Genomic DNA, 21,496 nt, shown 5'->3' with positions numbered 1-21,496 from the left:
TTTTCTTTCTTTTTTTCCTTTCTTTTTTTTTTTCTCTTTTTTTTTTTTTTTTTTTGACTTAATGGTTATTTCTGTTCTGCATACTATAGAGGAAGCACTGTAGAGAGGGACCTCGGAGTCCTGGTGGCCAGCATGCTGTTCCACTGTGGCCAAGAAGGCCAAAAGTATCCTGGGGTGCATTTGGAAGAGTGTTACCAGCATGACAAGGGAGGTGACCCTGTCCCTCTACTCAGCCCTGGTGAGGCCACACCTGGAGCATTGTGTCCAGTTCTGGGCTCCCCAGTACCAGAGGGATAACGAGCTACTGGAGCAATTTCACAGGAAGGCCACTAAGATGATTAGGAGACTGGAGTACCTGTAATACAGGCACAGGCTGAGAGAACTGTGCCTGTTTACCTTGCAAAAGAGAAGACTGAGGGGAGACCTCCTCAATGTGTACAAGTATCTGAGGGGACAGTGTTGAGAGGATGAAGCCAGTCTCTTTTCAGCTGTGCCCAGTGACAGGACAAAAGGCACCGGGCACAAACTGAAGCACACAAGGTTCTGGCTGAGTATGAGAGGTGCCCTTCCTTACTGTGAGGTGACAGAGCACTGGGACGGGCTGCCCGGAGAGGTTGTGGAGTCTCCTTCTCTGGAGATATTCAAAACCCACCTTGATGCCATCTTACACAACATGCCCTGCGTGATCCTGCTCAGCAGGGGTGTTGGACTAGATGATCTTCCAACCTGAGCCATTCTGTGATGCTACTGACTCAAAGTGCAGTTTTTACCCTTTCAACACAGCCCTTTGACATCAATGTTCCTAGCACCCCACCACACCTGGAGGCACCTCCTCTTGTCCACCACACTGTCTTTCAGGGCCAGACTGCTGCTACATGAGGCAGGTATAAAATAGAGAGACCTTCCAGTGGAAGTTTCAGACAGAAATCTCAAATCCAAAACACTACAAATGTCAGTGAAGCAAGTCTGCATGTTAGCGGGAGACATCATTCCTCTGTCCTTGCTATCCAACTTCAGAAGAAAAAAATAATCCCATCCATTTTACAGTTTCAACCAAAATAATTCATGTCAACAATCAAGATTCCATTTAAATACCCTGTTTTCTTTAAGAAACAGCTTTTAGACTGATGATTTAAGAAAACTAACATCAAAGTCTTAATTTATTAAAATCTATTAGAATCTGTTTAAAGACATAAGAAGCATGAAACTTCAACAAGCTGTTAGGTTTGCAGCTGGTATTAAATTAGGAGCTGTTGACTCCTTTGAGGGTAGAAAGGCTTTGCAGAGAGATCTTGACATATTAGAGGGCTGAGCAATCACCAACAATATGAGATTTAACAGGAGTAAGTGCCGGATTCTGTACCTGGGACGGGGCAACCCTGGCTGTACATACAAACTGGGGGACAAGAGGCTAGAGATCAGTCCCTCAGAAAAAGATTTGGGGTTTTGGTCCATGGCAAGTTGCAGATGAGCCAGCAGTGTGCCCTGGCAACCCTAAGGGCCATCCCTACCCTGGGTGCCTCAGGCCCAGCACCGCCAGCCAGGTGAGGGCAGGGATTGTCCTGCTCTGCTCTGCGCTGTGTGGCCTCACCTCAGACACTGTGTGCAGGTTGGGGTGCCACAGTGTGAGAAGGACACAAAGCTGTTAGAGGGTGTCCAAAGGATGGAAAAGATGATGAAAGGCCTAAGGGCGAGATATATGAGGAGTGGCTGAAGTCACTTGGATTGTTCAGCCTGGAGAAGAGGAGAGACTGAGGGGAAGCCTCATAGCGGCCTGCAGCTCCCTGATGAGGGCAGTGGAAGGGCAAGCGCTGAGCTCTGCTCTCTGGGGACAGCAACAGGACCCGAGGGAACGGCATGGAGCTGGGACAGGGGAGGGTCAGGCTGGGGGTTAAGGAAAGGTTCTGCACCCAGAGGTGGTCGGGCACTGGGACATGCTCCCTGGGAATTGGTCACGGCACCGAGCCTGCAGGAGTTCAAGAAGCGTTTGGACAACGCTCTCGGACACATGGTCTGATTTTGGGGTGGTCCTGTGAGGAGCCAGGAGTTGGACTTGATAATCCTTGTGGGTCCCTTCCAACTTGGGATATTCTATTTTGCTCTCTTCAGTGAGTTAAAAGGTGCTGTTTTTCAGTATGCATGAAACATGGGGGCTCGGGAAGATAACCCAAGTTTTACCAACATATTTTGATGTCCTGACCAGCAGGTAAGCTTACACACAGATCTCATCTTTAAAACACACCATTTCTGCTATGTGGGAAAAAAGAGGTGTTTTAACAACATGTATCCAAATAACTAGTGCAGAGGGACTCTCCATTTCCACAAGAAAAAGCCAAAAAAAAAAAGAAAAAAAAAGAAAAAAAAGAAAGAGCAAGGCTGTTCATTTTTCTCTTCTCATGGATGAGCAGACACCTGTGTTAGGACAAGAATTACTCACTCTGAAGAGTCAAGAGAGATAAGGTGCAGATTTTCAGAGACATTAAGGACCCAAGGACAGCATTAGGAAGCTTTTCATGTGACATCAGACATATCCAATATCTAAATAACATTTTTCACTGACAGAATCACCACAACGTGCTGAACCTGACTCACGTCTTCATGCACTCAGGGAAGCCTACTCTATCATAACCAAATTATCATTTACTATTGTCGTATTTTGCAATAAAATCCAGCTGCAATATCGCACCATATTGTGGGAAGACAAACACACATAACAGTGGGATTTTTCACACTTCCAGTATCACTGGCAGTAAAATAAAGAACATTAATCTGAATAATATTTCCTAGAAAGAGCTCTCACATGTAATTAGTTTTTCTAAACATTATTTCCTTACTTGAATTGGCATGTCTCTTACATAAGTGTTATCTTATATAAGTTAGTGACCTGTCTAGAGAAACACCTCACCCTGTAACAGCCACAGGGTAATTACACCAACAGAGGAGGCAGTAGAAAGCATTTACAGAAGGATGAACACTTGCTCCAAAAGGACAAGCAGGAGCTGGGAGAAGACAGGAAGGAAATAATGAGAGGAGAGAAGGTACTTATGAGTATGAATCACGCATATCCCTAGACAGACATCCTTCCATTAATGATGAATATCCTAATTCCCCTAAATAATGCAAGGAAAAAATGTTTAATCATTTAAAGGTATCATCAATAATAAATACGTCAGTTCCATATGCTACCATCACTGTTCTTCCCTGCTCAGGAACTGTTTTAAGGAAAAGACTAAAACCATCTTTCCATTTTGGAAAGATGCTTCAATATCACAGCCACGAGAACTAAGGAAGTACTTGAGACAGAAAAATGGGAGGCAGAGCATGCTCACACCCTGTGCAGAGGAAAACCTCTTTATACCATGACTGCCATTCCTATGTGACAGAGGAGCAATGGAAGCTTAGTTCTCGTCTGCTCAGGGAAAACATGCACAAGCCCAGATACGCACTGAGAGTTTCGCTCACCTCCAGCCAGCTCCCAGGGCTACTTCAGCAGCTTTTCCACAGTGGACCTCACTGAGAGCAAACCAAGTGGATGCTCTCAGTCTTTTGGCCACCCCACCATGAGCAAGAAAGCAAGTGGGACGTGGGAGGATTGAGGGCAGGACCAGGACACGAGGTGACAGGTGCTCAAGCACAGGGCATGGAAAACAGCAAGAAGAGATGTGCAGGGCAGCTGCACTCCAAGTTTCCAGGGTCAGCTCAGAGAGCTGCCAAATGCCAGCTGCGCCAGCAAGGGACACAACCAGGGGAAGGCACCCATCTGAGGACAAGCACAGATCCTGGGACAAAAGGGGACCACAGGGGAGGCAGCGTATCCACTGCCTGCAGCACCATAGACCTAAGAGTGATTGCATAGGGCTCCAGAAGCAAGACCATACACGAGGGGTACAGAGATGCTACGTGTGCACTAAGACCTGTGTCTGCACAGGGACAAGTAGGAAATGATACCTTTTCAATACTACATTTCTGAGGAAGAGCAAAATGCATTTTAAGAGCCCTAAGTCCCACTGCTGCAACATTGCCAGCAAAACACACCGCGTTCAGGGCAGAGCCCCTCCACATCCCCAGAAAATCCTGCAGGTTTCCCAGCTCACCTCAGCATGAGCTCCTCTCAGTCAGCCACCATCTCGTCAATGCTCCAGTCGCACCCTCCCCTTGGTGTGGGCTGTCCTGACATAATGTTCTGTCGTGATGAAATCATAATCTCAAGGGCTGCTGCTGCCATGGCAATCCCAGTGACTGAAAGCAAATGAAACAGATAAGCTGTGCAGAACCGCTGTGAAGAGTTACAGGTCTGTTTTGGGCAGTCCTACTTGCGTAAACAGTATGGGAGAAGGGTAAGGAAATAAGAGGTCAAAACCCTGAAAAGACACCATATTTCCAAACCATGGGTACATTTTCCAGAAAATCCTTTTCCCTCCGAATACAGAATGGGTGTAGGAAGCAAGGGAATCAGGTTTCATAGAAAAAAAAAAAAAAAAAAAAAACAGTGCAAACTATGCCAAAATACTTTACTGGAATCCCTAAAACAAAGGAGGGTAACCACCCTCAGGGAAGATCTAAATCCAATCCCTTAGAGCCATGTGAAGCATGCAGTGTCCCACAGAAAGAAAACCAGCCTGCTGTCTCTGCCAAATTTCTATCAGGGTTTGGGGTGGAACAAAAGGTCTGTGCCACCAGACCTTGATATGTATTGTTTCAACTTTTTCTCTTTTCCCTTGGAGTCACTCTTCCGATTCAATATCTGTACTATTTTAAGCAACTCTGCTAAAAAACATGATTGGGCTGACCACAAAAATCTTTTCCACTGGAACAAAGATTTAAACCTGTGACTCAAAAAGTCTTTACAATGGGGGGCTGATTATCAAGAGGACCAGAATATCCTCTTATTAGAAAAATGGTCACTGGTCTTTCCTGAACCTCATGCAGTGGTATTAACTCAATGGCTTGTTCAGTTGCATACAAGCAAAAAAAGGCTGTTTTCGAATCAGGGAAAAATGTGTGTTGTAATAAAGCAAAAGGAGCACGTATGTGTGTATGTGAATGTGTGCATGTGTATCCATATATGCACATACTTGCATAAACACACACATCCTTCTGATTACTGTCAGCAAAAGAGATATATAGAAAAATATGAAATCGGAGAAAACAAGGTCGGAAGGGATCAAAGGACATACTCCACCTGCTTGCCTGAAGAAAAACAAGCCTAATTAAGACTTTTCTATAATTATTATTGTTTCTTTATTGCAGTAGCAGGTGTCATGGGAAAAATAAGGGCCCTACTTAAGTTCTATGCAAATACTTAAGGCAGTTTTGAAGAGATCTAGAGAGGAGTACTAGACTTCAGATAATATTAATATAGGGTACTCCTAAAGGAATAAATCAGTTTATATATATATTTTTTTTGAAGTCTTATTTATATTGGTACAGTATTCATATACAAATCAACTCTTAGCAAAGGGGCAGGGTGCACAGGTTGGGCAGCAGCCCAGGCAGGGGCAGAACCACAGCCCAGGGCTGGGGAAGCCCAATAGTGCCCATAAGGAAATGTTTCCCAAGCACTGAGCACACAGATGTGGTGTGAACTCCCCCAGATCCACCACCAAATCTCCCTTCAGCCTCACCAACCGTAGCTGTTTCTGCTCTTTCACACTACGCCTCCATGCCATGACTATTTCACCAGTTTTTCTGCTGGTTTTTGGCTGGCTCAGTTTGCCACACTGCTTGAGCTGCATCTATCACTACCACAGGGCTTTGATACCGAAAACGGTCAGCACGAGGCCACTGAAGCCACAAAGATGACGGAAGCGAGGCAGGTCTTAGAAAGGGCCCCACAGCTCCAACGCCAAAGGTTGAGATAGATAAACCAGGGCAGCAGCACACAGCCTGAGAAACCCTGCCCTCTTTATCAAGCCTTGCTGACAAAACATCAAAGGAAAGTATGCATAAAATCCACAGTTTGCTGTTACACAGAAGGGTAGATTAGATTTTAAGGCAGCAAGTAATCAGCAACAAGCCTAGGAACTCACTTTATAAATGTCAGAGCAGCAGCGTGTAATAGAGACTTCTGTCACACTCACACCGACCTGGATCTGAGCTAGCACCCGTAGAGGAAAAGTTCTGGAAGACTTCCTATCCCATTTTGTAAGTCCTAGAGCCAAAGTCTGGTCTCCTGGCAGGCAGAGAGAACATACGCAGCAACTGAATCCAAATTAAAAATAAATAAATAAATAAAAATTACCATGGGGATCAGAGCACAGTATGTAAAACTTTTGTTTACAAGTTTTCTGGCTGCTCATTTATCAGCAGAATTCACTGGAAAACTCAAAGGCAATCAGGCAATCATCCTTTCACAAGCTTGCTTTGCTCAGTGTGGCTCCTGCACAAAACTGTATGCTGAAAACATCAACAGGGTGACATGAGCCGATTGCCTCTCGAAGCAGCTGCAACATACGTTCCTCTTGCTATGTCAAAAAACATCTCTCAATTTCTACAGTATGCAATAATTATTTTGCTAATCACAGGGTGCTCTGCGCTTCTCAAGCTGAATTATTATTATTACAGTTGGCTCAGCTGCAAACGCGTCTGCTTTCCAAACACACAGCACTCGGCTGAAAAAGAGGGGTGGGGGGGCTCTAATCCTTCACTGGCTGCAGCATAAACCAGTGAATGGCATTCCAGCATGTAATTTCTTTTAACAGGAAAAATAACGTCTTTCAGGAGGTTTTCCATTTTAAGTCAGAACAGAATTACCACAAAAACAAGGAAAAAAAATACTGGGCAAGGCAACATAACACTTACTATGTCCTTCTTTCAATTCACCAGCTCAGAGCCATACTTATCTCTCAACTTCAGCCTAGAAACATATTTCATTTAGAAAAACTTTGTAGCTGCTTAAAAGAGACACTGAAGCAGCAAAGGCCACACACTTAGATACTGGGGAGAAAAAAAAAAAAAAAGAGAGAGAGAGAGGGGAAAAAAGATTTATCTGTCTAGATGCTGTAAGCTAGCTGAAATCTGCCACCTACAACTCATAAACAATCTCTCCAGTGGGCACGCATGACTTGGGCACATGCCAGCCTGAGCTTGAAATGTTGTGGTAGAAAACGATCTGGTCTGGCCAATTTCTAGCCATCTATTTCACTTTCACCCACTTTCTTCTAAAACATCTGGCTTTGGCCAGGGCCAGCAACAAGATGCTGTATGAAAAACAGAAGCATCTGCCCCACTACTGCAGGTCTGTTGCATTTGAGCCCAAAATGTAGGAGGAGCAGGAGTGCAAGCATCGCCATCAACGCTAACCTGGAACAACCCCAGACGGTGACAGCTCTGCATTAAGTAGATCGGGCTTTTAAAAACAATTCCTCCTGCCAGGCTACCTCAGACATGACTCGCTCCTTATCCGTTTCAAGGCAAGGTCCCTCTGCAGCTCCCATGTCAAACAGCCCCATGCTGAAGGCTGCAGCTGGTAAAGAAGTTCACGTGCTATTGCATGGGGATGTGGGACCGACATCACCACCAAACTCTTCGTTAGATAAACAGTCTGCTGCCACTCTGAACTAAACCAGAGCAAAAAAATCTCATTCAGGCATGCAAAGGAAACAGGATCAGGCCACTGGGTCTTGAAAATAGAAATCCACCCTAACAATTGGCACTAGCTGGTCCTTGTGGGCAAGAGTCACCAGAAAGATCAAGTTATGGATGTGTCCTGAAATAGCCCCTTGCCCAATGGGGGCAGAGGTGGGTGGACAGGACACATCACTGCTTGGAGAGGAGTCTGCACTGCAGAGACATTCAGAAAAAAAAATGAAGAGTCATCCTGAGTGAAACATAACACTCAGTGTTTACATCTCGTTTAAGAAGTCTCACATATTATCAGCAACATGAACTGTTGGGTCTGGAGCTTGGCTTCTGGGCATTCACCCTGCTGATACCCCTTAAAATTTTTGTGATCGCGTTACATCTTCCCGAGAGGCAACTGCCACCCAAACGAAAGCCCCCTCCGCAGACACACTTGCATAAACCACGCTTGTTAGAGAGATCACCCGACCTGACCTCCGAGGAGTGCGGGCTGAGCACGTTCAGGAATTGCCACCCGTTGGAGAAATGCTCGGGCACAATTGCCAACGCCGCAAACAGCAGCCTGGAAAGCGTTGGCTTCCCAGCACGGGAAATGCAGTGCTGAGTCCTGGGATTTTTTGGAAAAAAACAGCTGTGCAAGCAAAGCCATCCAACCGACTTGCTTGCTGCCCTGGGCCCACGGGGCTAACACAGCCAAGAATAAAACGCCTGCCACAAAGTGATATTGAGCATGTTCTTCAAATTGCCAACATCAAAGCATTTCCGAATCTCAGATCCCTCTGCTTCTATAATCAGAAGCAGTCAAAACACTCGGCTTTATAGCCGACAAGTCAAACTAAAAGACGCTGAGCTTTACAGCTCTCGCTGCTTTCATGGAAATTGCAAGTGTTGTACAGGACGGTGCCTCGGCTCCATTTAAAATTCCCTCTGCTGCCCATGCTGTGGGACCGGCACTGCCACGTGCTGTCCTCACGCAGCATTTTCTTACAGGGACATGGTCTGATCAGACAGATCGAGCTGTTACCATCACACACAAGCCAGCCTGCTCAGCTGCTGGCACCCCCAGGAGCCCTCTGTTCCTGCATAGCACCGCATCAAGTGGCTGAGCCCAAACTGGGGCCAAAGCCCTCAGGAGGGGGGGAAACGGATTCAAAACCAGGGTGGAAAGCCCCAGGCTTGCAGCAAGGCGGAATGCCATTAAAATTAGCAGCAGACAGATAAGGGAGCTAATTGCTGGAATGCAGGCCCAGAGCTCTGAGCACAGCCTGCAATCACCAGCAATGTAGCACTATGGCCATTAACCCCACTTATACCCTTCAGTTCTTACCATCAGGTCTGAGGTGCATTATACTCGCTTAGAAGCTGCAACCTGAAGTCAGTAAGAGAAGCAAAAATGGACAGGTTGACACTCATTTACAGAGAAGAGAAATGGGAGCAGCTCTAGCTCCCCTATTCCTGTTTTTCACTCCTCAGACAGCAGCTGGCTCTCAGGGGCATGCAGAGATGCTACCAGGATGCTTGACCAATCTGTCTCTGAGAATGTACCAGCCGCACAGAAGAGAAATTATAAAGAGGAATTATAAAACACCTTGGAGCAGAAGGAGGCAGAAACATGCAGGGTAAAAGGTAAGCAAGGAATGGCCAGAATAGGAAAGAAAGAGGAAAGAAGGTAAGAAAAAAGGGAAATACTCATATGAAAAACACCACAGGCATAAAATTCTAACATGAAGTGGAACAGAAAAAGAGAAGTGGATGGAAACTAAGAGGAGGAAGCAACTAGAAAGTTAAAGCAACAATGATTTCACAAGTGTTTGTCTATATAAACATACCTAAAACATACTTAGATATAGATACAGATATACACGTACACACCCAAGCAGAATTGTGTTGTGCTTTACCTGTGTTGCCCTGAATAGAAGTTAATGCTTTACCACAGGCCTCTGACAGACAGGTCAGCACAGACAGCTTCCACACAGAGGTGTTTTTTTTACAGCAAAAGTAACACAGAAGCCATGTAAGAAAGCTCACAGCAGGGCAGCATGTTTACAGCTGCCACATCAGGCATGCACAGAGAGCCACAGAGGACTATCAGTGCTAATATTGGCATTACATATAACACCACCAAGAGCTTGAGATACCTGATGTGTCTTTCTGTGCTTGACATCATATAAAAATAGAATAGAAAGGCCAGTCTCTGTCCCACAGACCCAATGACCAAGGCAAAAAAATATACAGAAAGTAAAAGCAAATAAGGCAGACTAAGAGGAGTGGAATAAGAGATATGCAAAAGGAGATACCATCCCCTCAGCATACATGGCAATCCTGGATGGGCACATCCAAAAGTCTTGCTTTAAAAAGGCATCTGGGAAGGGGTGAACCACAACAGAGCACAAGCAAAGACCCACCCATTCCCTCTTCTCCAAATTCCCACTTAAACCACTAATGGAAATGGTGCAAAGAACCCCCATTACTTAACCAGCAGTAAGTAGTAACCCATATCAAAATCACCACATCCATCAAACCACCCAGCAAACAACCCAAACTAATGTGGCCACAATGTCCACCATGATCCCAACTTTACAATTCCTTTTCTGCATGCTGGTTTGTTTAAATATCACATTTTAGGACATTCAAAACAGATGGGGACCAAAAGTCATACATTAATTAACTTCTGTGAGTCCATCCACAGGGTGGTAAAGGAGGTGATGTAATTAAGTATAGTAATTTAACATTTAAAATGTCAGCTAGATAAAATGGTTTGTTTTGACCACATTAACATGATAGGGTGTTACAAATCAATCTTGTCTGTGCAGAAAATTCCTGGTAATTAACGCTAGTTTGGAGAGGGTGAAGAGCAGAAAGGCAGGACAGGGTTAAGGATGTCTGGGCACTTACCTCAATCTCATTACTTCCTCTTTTATATATATATATTCTGAAAAAGCACAAATCACTGCAAGTAATGGGAATTCCAGTCAAATATGTTTTCCTCAATGCTCAGATTAAAGACTGAAGTCATCACAACATTACCTTTCAGCTAATGTACTAAGTAATGAACTCACATCTGATACATGTTGTTTCTCCTCTTTCTTCCAACCCAGCAGGGCCTGGTTTTGCTTGTGTGTTCCCTAACTATCTTTAATCATTATGTGAAACATTAATGTGAAATATTTAGAAAAAGGACTGTCAGGGACAACATACCTTGCACTTGGAGCAGAATATGATGAGTTTTGTGGTGGTCCTTATCACCCTGGGATGTCCAGTCCCTCCATGTGAAACTGGACCCTCAGAGAGCAGAGCTCCATTTCCTTGCAGAAAACTCCTCTAGTCTCTGGCACAAAGATTTAAGCAGTCCTTCTGCTACCTGAGGTGACAGAGGGAGCACCTTGAAAAGAGAACAGAAGACCTCTGCTTTATCTGTATTTCCAACAGAAGCCTATATAGAAAGGCATTGCAAGCTGCCCACGCTGCAGAGATGGGCTGCAGCTTTCTGGTCTGGATGGAGTTTCCCTTGCTTGCAGGCTCCGTACTCAGGTCTTTCATTGCTGCTGTCAAGACAAGATGCATTGAATGTCAGCATAACCAAGAGCAGGACTCTGCCTGGGAAGATGGCATTTACCCTCTCAATGAGCCAGAGATGATGGAAAGATGGGCACTGTTAGAGAAGAGTTTATCATCAGAAAGAGTTCAAGAGCACTCCTAACCTACCAACTCAAGTGACCAGCTATGGTTGTGGAATGGAGCCACCAGGAAGGCAGCAGATTCTTCAATCCCTTCCTCATGACTGTCAGCTTTTCTGCACTGCTGGAGCTCACTTCAGAGAGTTGCTCTTCACCCCTGAGCCAACAGTGTCTAACAATTCGTCTCTCCGGCAGCAGAGAGGTGCAAAAGGGTAAACAGAGCTAAGGCTTATCATCACCATTGAGTGCCCCAAGCATGGAAACTGGTGGGAGAAGGCAGTACCATTGTTTCTCCCTGGGTACCAGCCACCCCAAAAGGACTTGAACATGATTACAAGATCCTTCTTCTAGACCCACTGTGGCCTGCCATGGTGGAGGGAGGTTGGGAACCTCCCTGGGCAGACCTTCTCTGCCTGCCAAGCCTCCAATGAAACCACAGCTGCATGAGCTCAACCTTACTGTTTGCCAACTTCTAATAGGCATTGAAATGCTTTCATATATTCCAAAGGAATATTGATGTTATAAGCAGTATTTCATGGGTCTACAGGCTTTGCCATGCCTCAAGGAGACCTAAAATAGATTTAGTCTAGACTTCAAGACTTTCAAGAGTGCATGGCATAACAGAGAGGGTCCAGGCCTGGGAGCCAGATCCCACACACCAACCCTGTCCCTGTTGGTATCTTAGGCTGTTTCTGCTGCCACAGTAGAGACAACAGCATTTTAAATGCTCAGTATCCCTATGTTCTAAGAAGGACAAGATACCGCTGTTGGTTACTGTGAATATTAGCACTCCTAATATTATTACATTACCAAGACCAACTATAAGCTCTCCCAGACATGATGGATTAGCACAAGTGAGGGCAGGTTTTTTAATCCCTCTGTCTTACTGTCCCCTTCTATAATGCTTGCTCTGTGAGGTGCTGTTAGCAGTTACTAAAGGAAGAAATTTCTGATAATGAAGGTGATAAGATGCTGGAACAGGTTGTCCACAGAAGCTGGGGATGGGGCTTTGAGCAACCTACCTAGTGAAAGATGTCCCTGCCCATCACAGGTGGGTTGTATGATCTTTAAAGGCCCCTCCCAACACAAACCATGCTATGATTCTAAGAATAAAAATAATTTAAATCCTATTTTAAAATATAAATTTTAAAAACACAGATATTTTAAAATACAGATAAATCCTGTAATGTATCTCATGAAAGTATCCAAGAAAAATACTTACTAGAAGTCACTGAAAACATCCTGCAAAATAAGGTTTTTGCTAAAAATCTCTTAGGTCATCAAAATTTAAAAGGAACACAGGGACACAGGGTACCAACAGTAGTGCACAGCCTACAATACAAGGCAATGTGTTATGCCTTATGCTAAGGTACAGTCTCTTGGGCTCCAAATAGTCTGCAAACTGTATGAAAGATGGTTATACTCACATTACCACTTAGTAACCTGTAAATTGTACTTAATGCACTTAACTTTAAAATTAAAATTATAAAATTACTGCAAACCTCCCTTCCCTTCCCCTTTTCCTCCTGCTCCTACCTCCGTAGGAAGAATGGGAGTAGACTGTGGTATGGGTGATGAAAAGCTGGTACTCACATTTTCCTTCTGCACTAAGCTAGGAGCTAAGGGAGATTTTATTTCCAGTCCTTCAACACTTGCATGACCTCACAGAGCTAACTGGTGAAAAGTTTTCAAGTTTTTTTCTGCCCAGTAGTGTCAGTTGTGGTCACCAGACCTTCCCCTCAAAGACAGCCTACCAAAGTCACCACTGCCATCTCTGACCATGCCAAGCACAAGCACAGGACCTTTACTATTTCAGTGAGGCTCTGAGGGTCAAGGTAACATCAGGGCCCTGCCGTCCTCCACTGTGAACAAAAATACAAATGCAGTGACTGCCCCGATGCATTCAAAGGTGAAGAGCGGAAGAGGAAGGAGAAGAAATGGCTGCTGAGGGCAGAGCCCTCACACCCTGCCCACAGCCAAGTACGGGGAACCCCACCGTCTATCCAAGCTGCCTGTGACAACCAGCTCTGGTGGGTCTTAATGCCAACTAAGATATGGAAAACATTTCAAAACTAACTTCTCACTCCTTCAGCTTCCTGGATGGCAAATAGCAGCAGCATCTCCTCCTCTCACTGAGGTGCTTGGGGCGTTTCCTTCAGTCGCACCCGAGCAGCAATTTGGAAGACACCACACAAGTGCAAGTATGATTTCCTTTAGCAACTTTACGTACACATCAAATTCCTGATCTGACTCATGTTGTTGTGATTGCACTGGTCCAAGGTATCAACCCTACCTTCACCCAAGCTGCACGTTTCATGTAGCAGCTTAGCCTTCACCCATCCTACCACATTTGGGGTGCTGGTGCCCATGCCCAGGTACTTGGGGGGGGCTGCAGGTGTAGGTATAGGACCTGGTACAGGCTCTTCACCCCATCATGGAGACAGAGTTCTCCCTCTAATGTTCTTCCTTCTAATTTTAACTGTTTTTATTTACTAATCATTTGTATTCCAGAAAGCTGGGCCTCCTTCCATCTCATTCCACAAACCAAGACCTGAAGCTTGTCTTTTCCATTTTTCCCTCAGTAACCACAGAAGCAGAGAAACATTGGCAGGAAGAACCCCCCAGGGTCTCCAGTCCAACCTCCCATCTTGTAAACAAGACTGCTTATTTTCCTCTGTAAAATCAAGCATGTACTTTTTTGTTAGTATTATTATGTCATCTAATGGAAGCCTTTTTAGTGTTTAAGAAAAATTTAAAGCTTTACACACCATACACCTAAAAGCAAGCTAATATAAGAACCAGAGCCAGTTGTGAGATACCTGAAAGCAAACACACCACCATCTGAAAGCCTCAGAGTGGCATTTCAAGCCACCTGTGCCACAGCACCAAGCTCTTGGCCTTTGCTCCCCTCATGATCATTTCTGGGAAAGTGTATTTCACACCTTCCTACCCTGATGTAGGAGACAAAAAATAAACAAGCTGTTACTATTTAAATGAGGCTGGAAATGTTACTAAATATTTCCAAAATGACGTATATTAGCTGTTTGCTCTGTGTGATAAATTACAGATCACTTCATTGATACGTGTGACTACCTGTTTATAAAATCAACTGAAACAAAGGAGTTTTGGTCTATCACATCTAGGGGCTGCTATAGCAGGGCTACATTGATGTATCATAAATGTTAGGGTCTCTATCACATCTAGGGAATGCAGCAGGGATACATTCATAAACATCATGTCTCTACCACAGTTAATATTAAAAATGTATTTACTTGTATCATTACCAAACTCTAACACTAGCAAAGAGGGACCCAAGCTAGAAATGTTTCCATGTGGAAAAGACAAAATACAAAGCCGAGGGCAGCCTGGGCTTTGGCCGCTGCTCCACGTCCCACACGCTCTGACACAGGCCAGGCACAAGCCCACAGCTGCAGTTTCCACCACGTCAACCAGCACAGAGCAGCACGTTTCTACAACAGCAGCTCAATGGTTGCCAGAGGTCAGTGATAGAGGATCGAACACCAAGCTGCAAGGATACAGCACCTGGCAGAAAGCTCTCCAGGAAAAGCCACCTTCCCTTAAGCAGCTTTCACAGTTCTGATACCTGTGTTTCATTCTTTACCTTGCAGCACTCATTTACATCCGTACTCTCTCATGTCCAAACACCCCAGTAAACCAGCAGCACACCCCAAGGGGTCTACGTGCTGATGACCTGCAGGCACACACAGGGAGCAGTCCCTATGTAGGCAGTAAGGCTCCAAATTCTTGAGCCACACTCTCCTTGCACAGCTGGCAAGTCCTTTCCAGCTGCACACCCAGTCCTGTCCCACAGGGCTCGCCCCTGCCTGGGCAAGGCACTGCACAAGGCAATACAATGCAAGTTATTTTGGCACAGATTTTGCTCAGCTTTCAAAAAGAAGTGCTTTACAGTATGATCAAACCTATGGCTCAAATTTCTAAGTGTTGAGTCGATCAGAAGTTGTTAGTTGTTGCTTTTTCTTTCACATGCTGTTAAGTTGGATTTTTCTTCTTCTTTCTAAGTTACTGACAACTGTCCCCCGACACCAGCTGAGATTTATACAGGACCACATAGGACGTTGACCTTCTGTAATCGGTGAAAAGATCAAAAATTTCAGTCCTTCTAACTGTAAGAAAAAAGCAAGGCAAGCAATCTTTGAAGTCCAGCTATCCTAATGCTGAAGAGCTTATAACAGTTCTAACATGTTGGCCTCTATCACCACTGTGATGCTCCACCCACACTGAAGGTGTTACTGGCGTGACATACCCTTAACCAGCTCAACTTCACCAGTAATGCTAAAATGTGTCCCTGGCATGGAACCAGTAGTTATCCAGGGAAGCCAAGCAGCAGGGAAAAGGTTTTCAGAAGAAACCAGGGAGAAGTGGACTGGACTGTGCTGGCTCGATAAAGGAAAGATGATGGTGGGCTGGAAATGGGACTGGATCCCTGCAGTGGCCCTGCTTCAGAGCCTGGGGGCTCCCAGTACAATCCAGATCACATCAAGGACCCCCACAAGCTGCTCCACACAGTGTGTAATGGGATGTTGTCTTGCCTCTTCCACCCACTTCTGCTCTCCACCAAGCCCTTACAAAGCAGCCTACAGCTCTGAGCACTGCTCTTGAGGTAGGGACCTCTGCTCCCAAAACAGAAGAGAGCTTTTGGGGGCTCCTCTGCACTCCTTCGCAGGACTGGGGCTCGGCCAGCACCTGGACAAGGCCCCAGCTTTCAGGTGAGGGCCCTGGCAATGCCATTCTCTCACCCCCCCCAGGGAAGCGCTCCATGTCCTGCAGCTCCTGGCCACGTGCAGGTTCTGGAGCACCACGAGGCCACCAGGTCGTGCCTGGCACAGCAAGAGCCCCACCACAGCTCTGACTAGGAATATAATAAAGGGTTTCTAGGCAGAAGGGCAGTTGCACCAGGTTTTCCTGACCAAAGCATTCAAAGAGATGACTCTCAAAGAAAACGCTGTCTTCCAAAACATCTTGTAGCAATGACGCTCCTATGTGCAAACGCACAGTCTTTCCAGGGCTTTGGACTGCTCTTTCTCACCAGGCTGCTCTGCAAACCCCATCTCAGCTCGGCCCATCCTCTGGCAGCACAGACAAGCTCCCACCACCCACACAACCCTGATGCAGCCATGGCCAAACCTCTCTTCTTCTGGCACGGGAGCCAATTTGCGGGAACCCATTCAATAATTTCCATACAAGATTTCCTCTGCTGCCTTTTCCAACTCAGGTTTTAAGGCAGAAATGACCAACAGAGAGAACCCATCCCTTCTCTTGGTCATTTCTTCCAGTGGCTAATCACCTTGCAATTAAAGACCTGTGCCATAACTTCAGATTCCAGTTGCTTACTGTCTCATCTGGCTCCCCAGCCACTGGTTCCAGCTACGCCTCCCATTGCTGCATTACGCAGCCCTTCCCTGCCTCATGTATTTCCACCAGCAGCAATTCACACACGGATCATTTTTCCTTCAAGGTGATGGGGGTATAACTGCAGGATCTGCTGACAAATCTAAGACATCAATAGCCGTGGAGATGTGACAGCAGAGGCTTCAGCACAGGCAGGACAAACCTGCTGGGAAATGCTAAGAGATATGCAGGCAGACCCTGATTTCCAAGACCCAGCTCCACACTGATACTCACACCTGTATCTAAAGAATACAGCACCACCTCAGAATGAGTTGAAAGGCATTTCATTCATACAGGTCTGGCTTGCAAACAACTGAGGATGCTCTGCACACCTGGCCGTCCCTGTGCTCATGTTACCCTGCATTCCTCGCAGGCGCTGCCTTCAGCTTGGCAGAGCTGAGGCACCGGGTAAGCACCTCGCTGCTTGTCATCCATCTCATGTGCAGCGACAGGCAGCCACGATCCTCTCCCAAATGTCCCCTGGCACTTCCCAGAGCCAGAATTCAGGAAACACTAAGGAAGGCTGCTTTAGCACAATGCTGGTCTCTGAAAAATGCTGTCCTCCACCAAACCGGGAGCACAGCAAGCACAGGGCAGGCAGGCACTGCACCTGCATGTATATAGGTATAAATAAACCTCAGGGAGCTGCACATGGACTGCTGCATGCCTTGCAGGACCCCACGCACTTTGCTACATAAGGCAGGCTGACTCAGAATAGAGGCAGCTGTGCCAAAGGGAAACGTGGCCCATACACGGCAGTGATGGGTCCAAGAGGCAGGTTGTTTCTTTATTCCCCCTCTCACGTTCTCCATAAATCTAGCCAGGAGGTAAGCAGGTGTTTGGTGTTAAAGCCATCAGCCAGCGAGGAGACAGAAAATAATGCATCCTCCCGTGCTTCAAAGCAAGATCTGTATCACCTTGCTGCAAACAGTCAAAAGCTTCCTGAGCAGGTACGCATCTTCCTCTGTGCTATTTCTGTTTGCAGCCTTGCACCCTTCTCAGCTCGCAAAGCAGGACCTTACACCACGTGGCCACCCTACACCAGGGCCAGCAGCAGAGGGTCGGGGCAGCAAGCCCCCCACCTCCAGCAGAAGCACGGAGACCAGCTCGGTGGCTCCCCCGAAGTTCAGAGAGACCCCCCTCCATATTTCCTAACTGGTGCAAACACAAACCACTTTGTCCTCCTCTGTCGCTCTGGGGACTGACCCGCTGGACGTGACATCCGCCCCGAAGCAGCAGCCACTTACACCAGCGACAGCAGCCTCGGTGAATGCGTCCCCAAATCTCTGGCACCACTCCAAGCTGCAGTGCACCACACCACAGGTTCTGGCACGAGCCTGCTCTAAATCCACGTGTCAGGAGCAAAGGATGAGCCCCAGAGCTCCTGCAAAGCCCAGAAACACCTCCCAGGTCACAAGCCCAGCATTTCCCCTTGCCATGGCCTGTCAGTGCCTGCGCAGACCAATAGGGGAAATATATCTGTTTGTGTGCATGCACACACCTATAGATAAATATATCTGACATTTTTTTTATGGAGATATAGCTCATGTAAGCCCTACCTTGCAATTCCTAGTATGGCTGCACCAGATAATTACAGAAAAAGCGATACTGTAGTAACCCACTGAACATCTTCATCTGAAAGGTAACAAAAAACACAAGATATTCCAACAGATTAAAAGTTCATAGAAATACAAATTTTCCCTACCCTTGCTCCACAACCTCGGCACTATGGGCAGCTTCCCCTACCAGCAATTCTTGGTGTAAAAGTCGGTGAAATACACACAGCTGGGAACTGTAAGCACTCTTTGCAAAGCATTCTGATTAAAAACAGGAAGATATGGTTCAGATCCTGCAAAGAATTAAGCACAAGCTCAAAGTTTAGCAGATAATTAAACCGAAATCTATGCTTTGGTTCGGCAGGGTCACGGGGAGAGACAAACACAACCGCACAAATGGGCTGTGCTGTCGGCAGACACAACTTCATCCGTTTCAGAAAGCAGTTGGCTCCCACAAAAGTTATATTCCACACACGCAAGTTCACGCAAGGAACCGATCTTCCATTTTAAGAACCACTTCATATACATAATCCATTTTTGCAACAGATGGGCTGTTCACCAGAGGCAGGCCTGAGCCTTCCCTTATTTTCACTGTTGCTGAGCTGCTCCCACGCTACGTGGCCATCAGCACCCAGATCGAGCAGGGGATGCAAAATCGTTTCAGCCCTCTGGATGCAAAATCATTTCAGCCCTGTGGAGGCAGGGAGCTTGCGCTGCTCTCGCTGTGCCCGTGCAGGGATGCTGGAGGTGAAGATGCACGGCCTATTTCACACCTAACAAGCACAGAGGCATTCCCAATGGCTGGCAAATTGCACCTGCACAGCTAACTACGTTCATATAACTTAAAATACACAAAGGCACAGTCTTATCTATCAGAATTATTGCACTGCTAACCTATGACTTAATGCTGTTAGAAGGGAGAGAGAGGGAAAAAAGAAAAAAACAAACAACAGAAGTTAGAGGTTTGTTTCTAAAACAATGCAAAGTATGCATAAAAACACTCCAAAGTCCCTGGGGTGTGAACTGGCACTTATCAGAGACACACAGCACCTAGCACAAAAGAGCATCCGACTGGTCCACGTGCTAGGAAAATACACATGCTTATTATATAATTTTTAAAATCACAGTGGAAAGGAAATGGTGTTTGTAAGACATTACCGAATATTGCACTGCAACATCATTTCTAACAGAGATGTCAACACTTCTGAGCTAGATTTTTTTAAAAATACTCGTATTTTACAGCAATAGGTACTAGTGCTGTTATGACAATCCAAACCAGTGGCACAAACTGATATTGACGAGCCTATTTCTGCTTGATGAAGAAACAAACAATCTCATTCTGTACAGCCATAACACATCCACAACACACTAGCTAATACGGTCTAACATACCCCCAGAAAAGCTCATCAGGCGCATGTTTCGTTCCAAATCAATGCCTTAAATAATGCCTATTTTGGAACAAACACATTAGCAAAAAGGAACTAGCACGGGGTTTGCACCGCCCTGCCTCTGACCAGATACGTGGACAGGCCAACATGCCTAAACTTGTCAACACAAATGTGATTAAAAGAGATTTCTGCGCAGGCCTCCAGCATCTTTCAGGCAGGATTATCAGTTCTGCTGGCATTTCTCCGCAGGGTATTTTAAGATGCACTAACCGACGGTTTGCTAGGTTAAGACTCGAGTCCTGAAGTGCCTCGTCGACGAAAACATTTTATCACCGCTTATCCATAACCAGGAGATGTGGCCTCTCCAAATTAACCCGGGCTTCCAAAACCAAATAAACAAACAAACCGAAAACAGCCTTTTTTTTTTTTTTTTTTAAGGAAAAGGAGGCCTAAGCCCTTCTTGCATCCTCCTCCTAAGGCCTCGGTGGCACCCAGCTGACATCAGGAGGGCTCGGGCCGGGTCCCGCAGCCCCCCGCAGCCCCCCGGCTGCGCGCATCGCACAGCACCAACGCCCCCCGCAGCCGGCACCCCCGGACCCCCCCTGCCCACCCCGAGCTGCCCCGCTCCGAAACGGCTTGGCAGGGCCTCGGGGAGCACCCCCCGGCTGTAGGGCCGGGATATGGGGGACAGGGGGAATGGGGGGAGACGCCGCCGGGGCATTCCCCAGCCTCCCGCACCCCGACCGCCGCCGACCTTTATGGCCGCGATGGGAGGCATCCCGACCCCTTCGCCTCCCCATCCGCAGGGATTTGGCTCCGCACGCTCTATTTTTAGCCCACCGTCGCCCCCAACGCTTTAAAAAGACTTCAAAAAATAAGAAAATAAAAGGAAAAACAAAAACAACAAACACGCACACACACAAACCCTCTCCCCACCTCCATCCGCGCCAACGCTGCAAAACTCCACCGCGACCTGCGAGCCCCACAGCGGGGGGGAGGGGGGGGGAGGGAGAAATGATTAAAGCAAGGGGAAAATAATAATAACAACAATGATAATAAAAGAAGTAAAGAGCACACACGCAAACAACCTCCCCTCACCCCACCGCCGTTAACTGCAAGCCCCGGTACTCACCGCGCCCTTTCCCCCCCCCAAAAAAAAAAAAAAAAAAAAAAAAAAAAACAACCTCTCTCCCTTTCTCTCTGAGAAAGGGGTCCGGAGGGCCGGGAGCAAAATAAATAAATAAATAAATAAAAGAAATAGAAATAGAAATAAGCCATGGAGCGCTGCAAAGGAAAATAAAAAAGGCAAAGCAGCGCGGAGCGCCCATGTGCTCGGCGGAGCACGCGCTCGCCTCAATGGAACGTTGTGCTGGCGAGCGGCTCGTGACGTCACCGCCCCCCCCACACTCCCCCCTCTTTTTGGGTTCGCGAAGTGCCCGGGGATGGATGGAGGGGTGAAGGGTCGGAGGGTCCCGCACACCTTCCCCAGAATGAAAGGAGGGGGTAGGCAGCCCCCGTTCGGGTTAAGGGTGGTGGTTGGCAGTGCGGGGAGTGTGTGTTGGTGTGGTGGGGGGGATAATAATCGAAAATGCGGATGCTGGTGGAGCAGTAAAAGCAGAGCGAATCTCCACAATGAGGGCAAAACAAGCACTATTTTCCTTTTTATTTATGTATTTGCTTACTTTCAGCAAGTAAAAATGTAAGAAGTAAAAAAAAAAAAAATCTGGAACACATGTCCTGTGAGGAGTGGCTGAGGGAGCTGGGGTTGTTTAGTCTGGAGAAGAGGAGGCTCAGGGGAGACCTCATTGCTCTCTGCAACTGCCTGAAAGGAAGGGGTGGGGAGCTGGGGGTCGGCCTCTTCTCA

General features: G+C 46.6%; 1 long non-coding RNA gene across 2 annotated transcripts in view; it reads right to left on the bottom strand.

The window, feature by feature from the left end:
* The window catches only part of LOC311207080, an 88,708-nt gene extending 67,740 nt beyond the window's left edge, over positions 1-20,968 (bottom strand). The window contains exon 1 of one of the 2 annotated variants that reach the window (XR_014618249.1): positions 20,817-20,968. This is a non-coding gene — a long non-coding RNA (uncharacterized lncRNA). Of the gene's footprint in view, positions 1-4,094; positions 4,162-20,816 lie in introns of those variants that run through there. The other variant, XR_014618250.1, reaches the window with a different exon arrangement.
* Between the last annotated feature and the right edge of the window lie 528 nt (positions 20,969-21,496).

The sequence above is a fragment of the Netta rufina genome (genome assembly GCF_964035555.1).
Source record: "Netta rufina genome assembly, chromosome: 2".
NCBI classification, from domain to species: Eukaryota; Metazoa; Chordata; class Aves; order Anseriformes; family Anatidae; genus Netta; species Netta rufina.
This window is presented reverse-complemented; position numbering and strand designations above follow the sequence as displayed.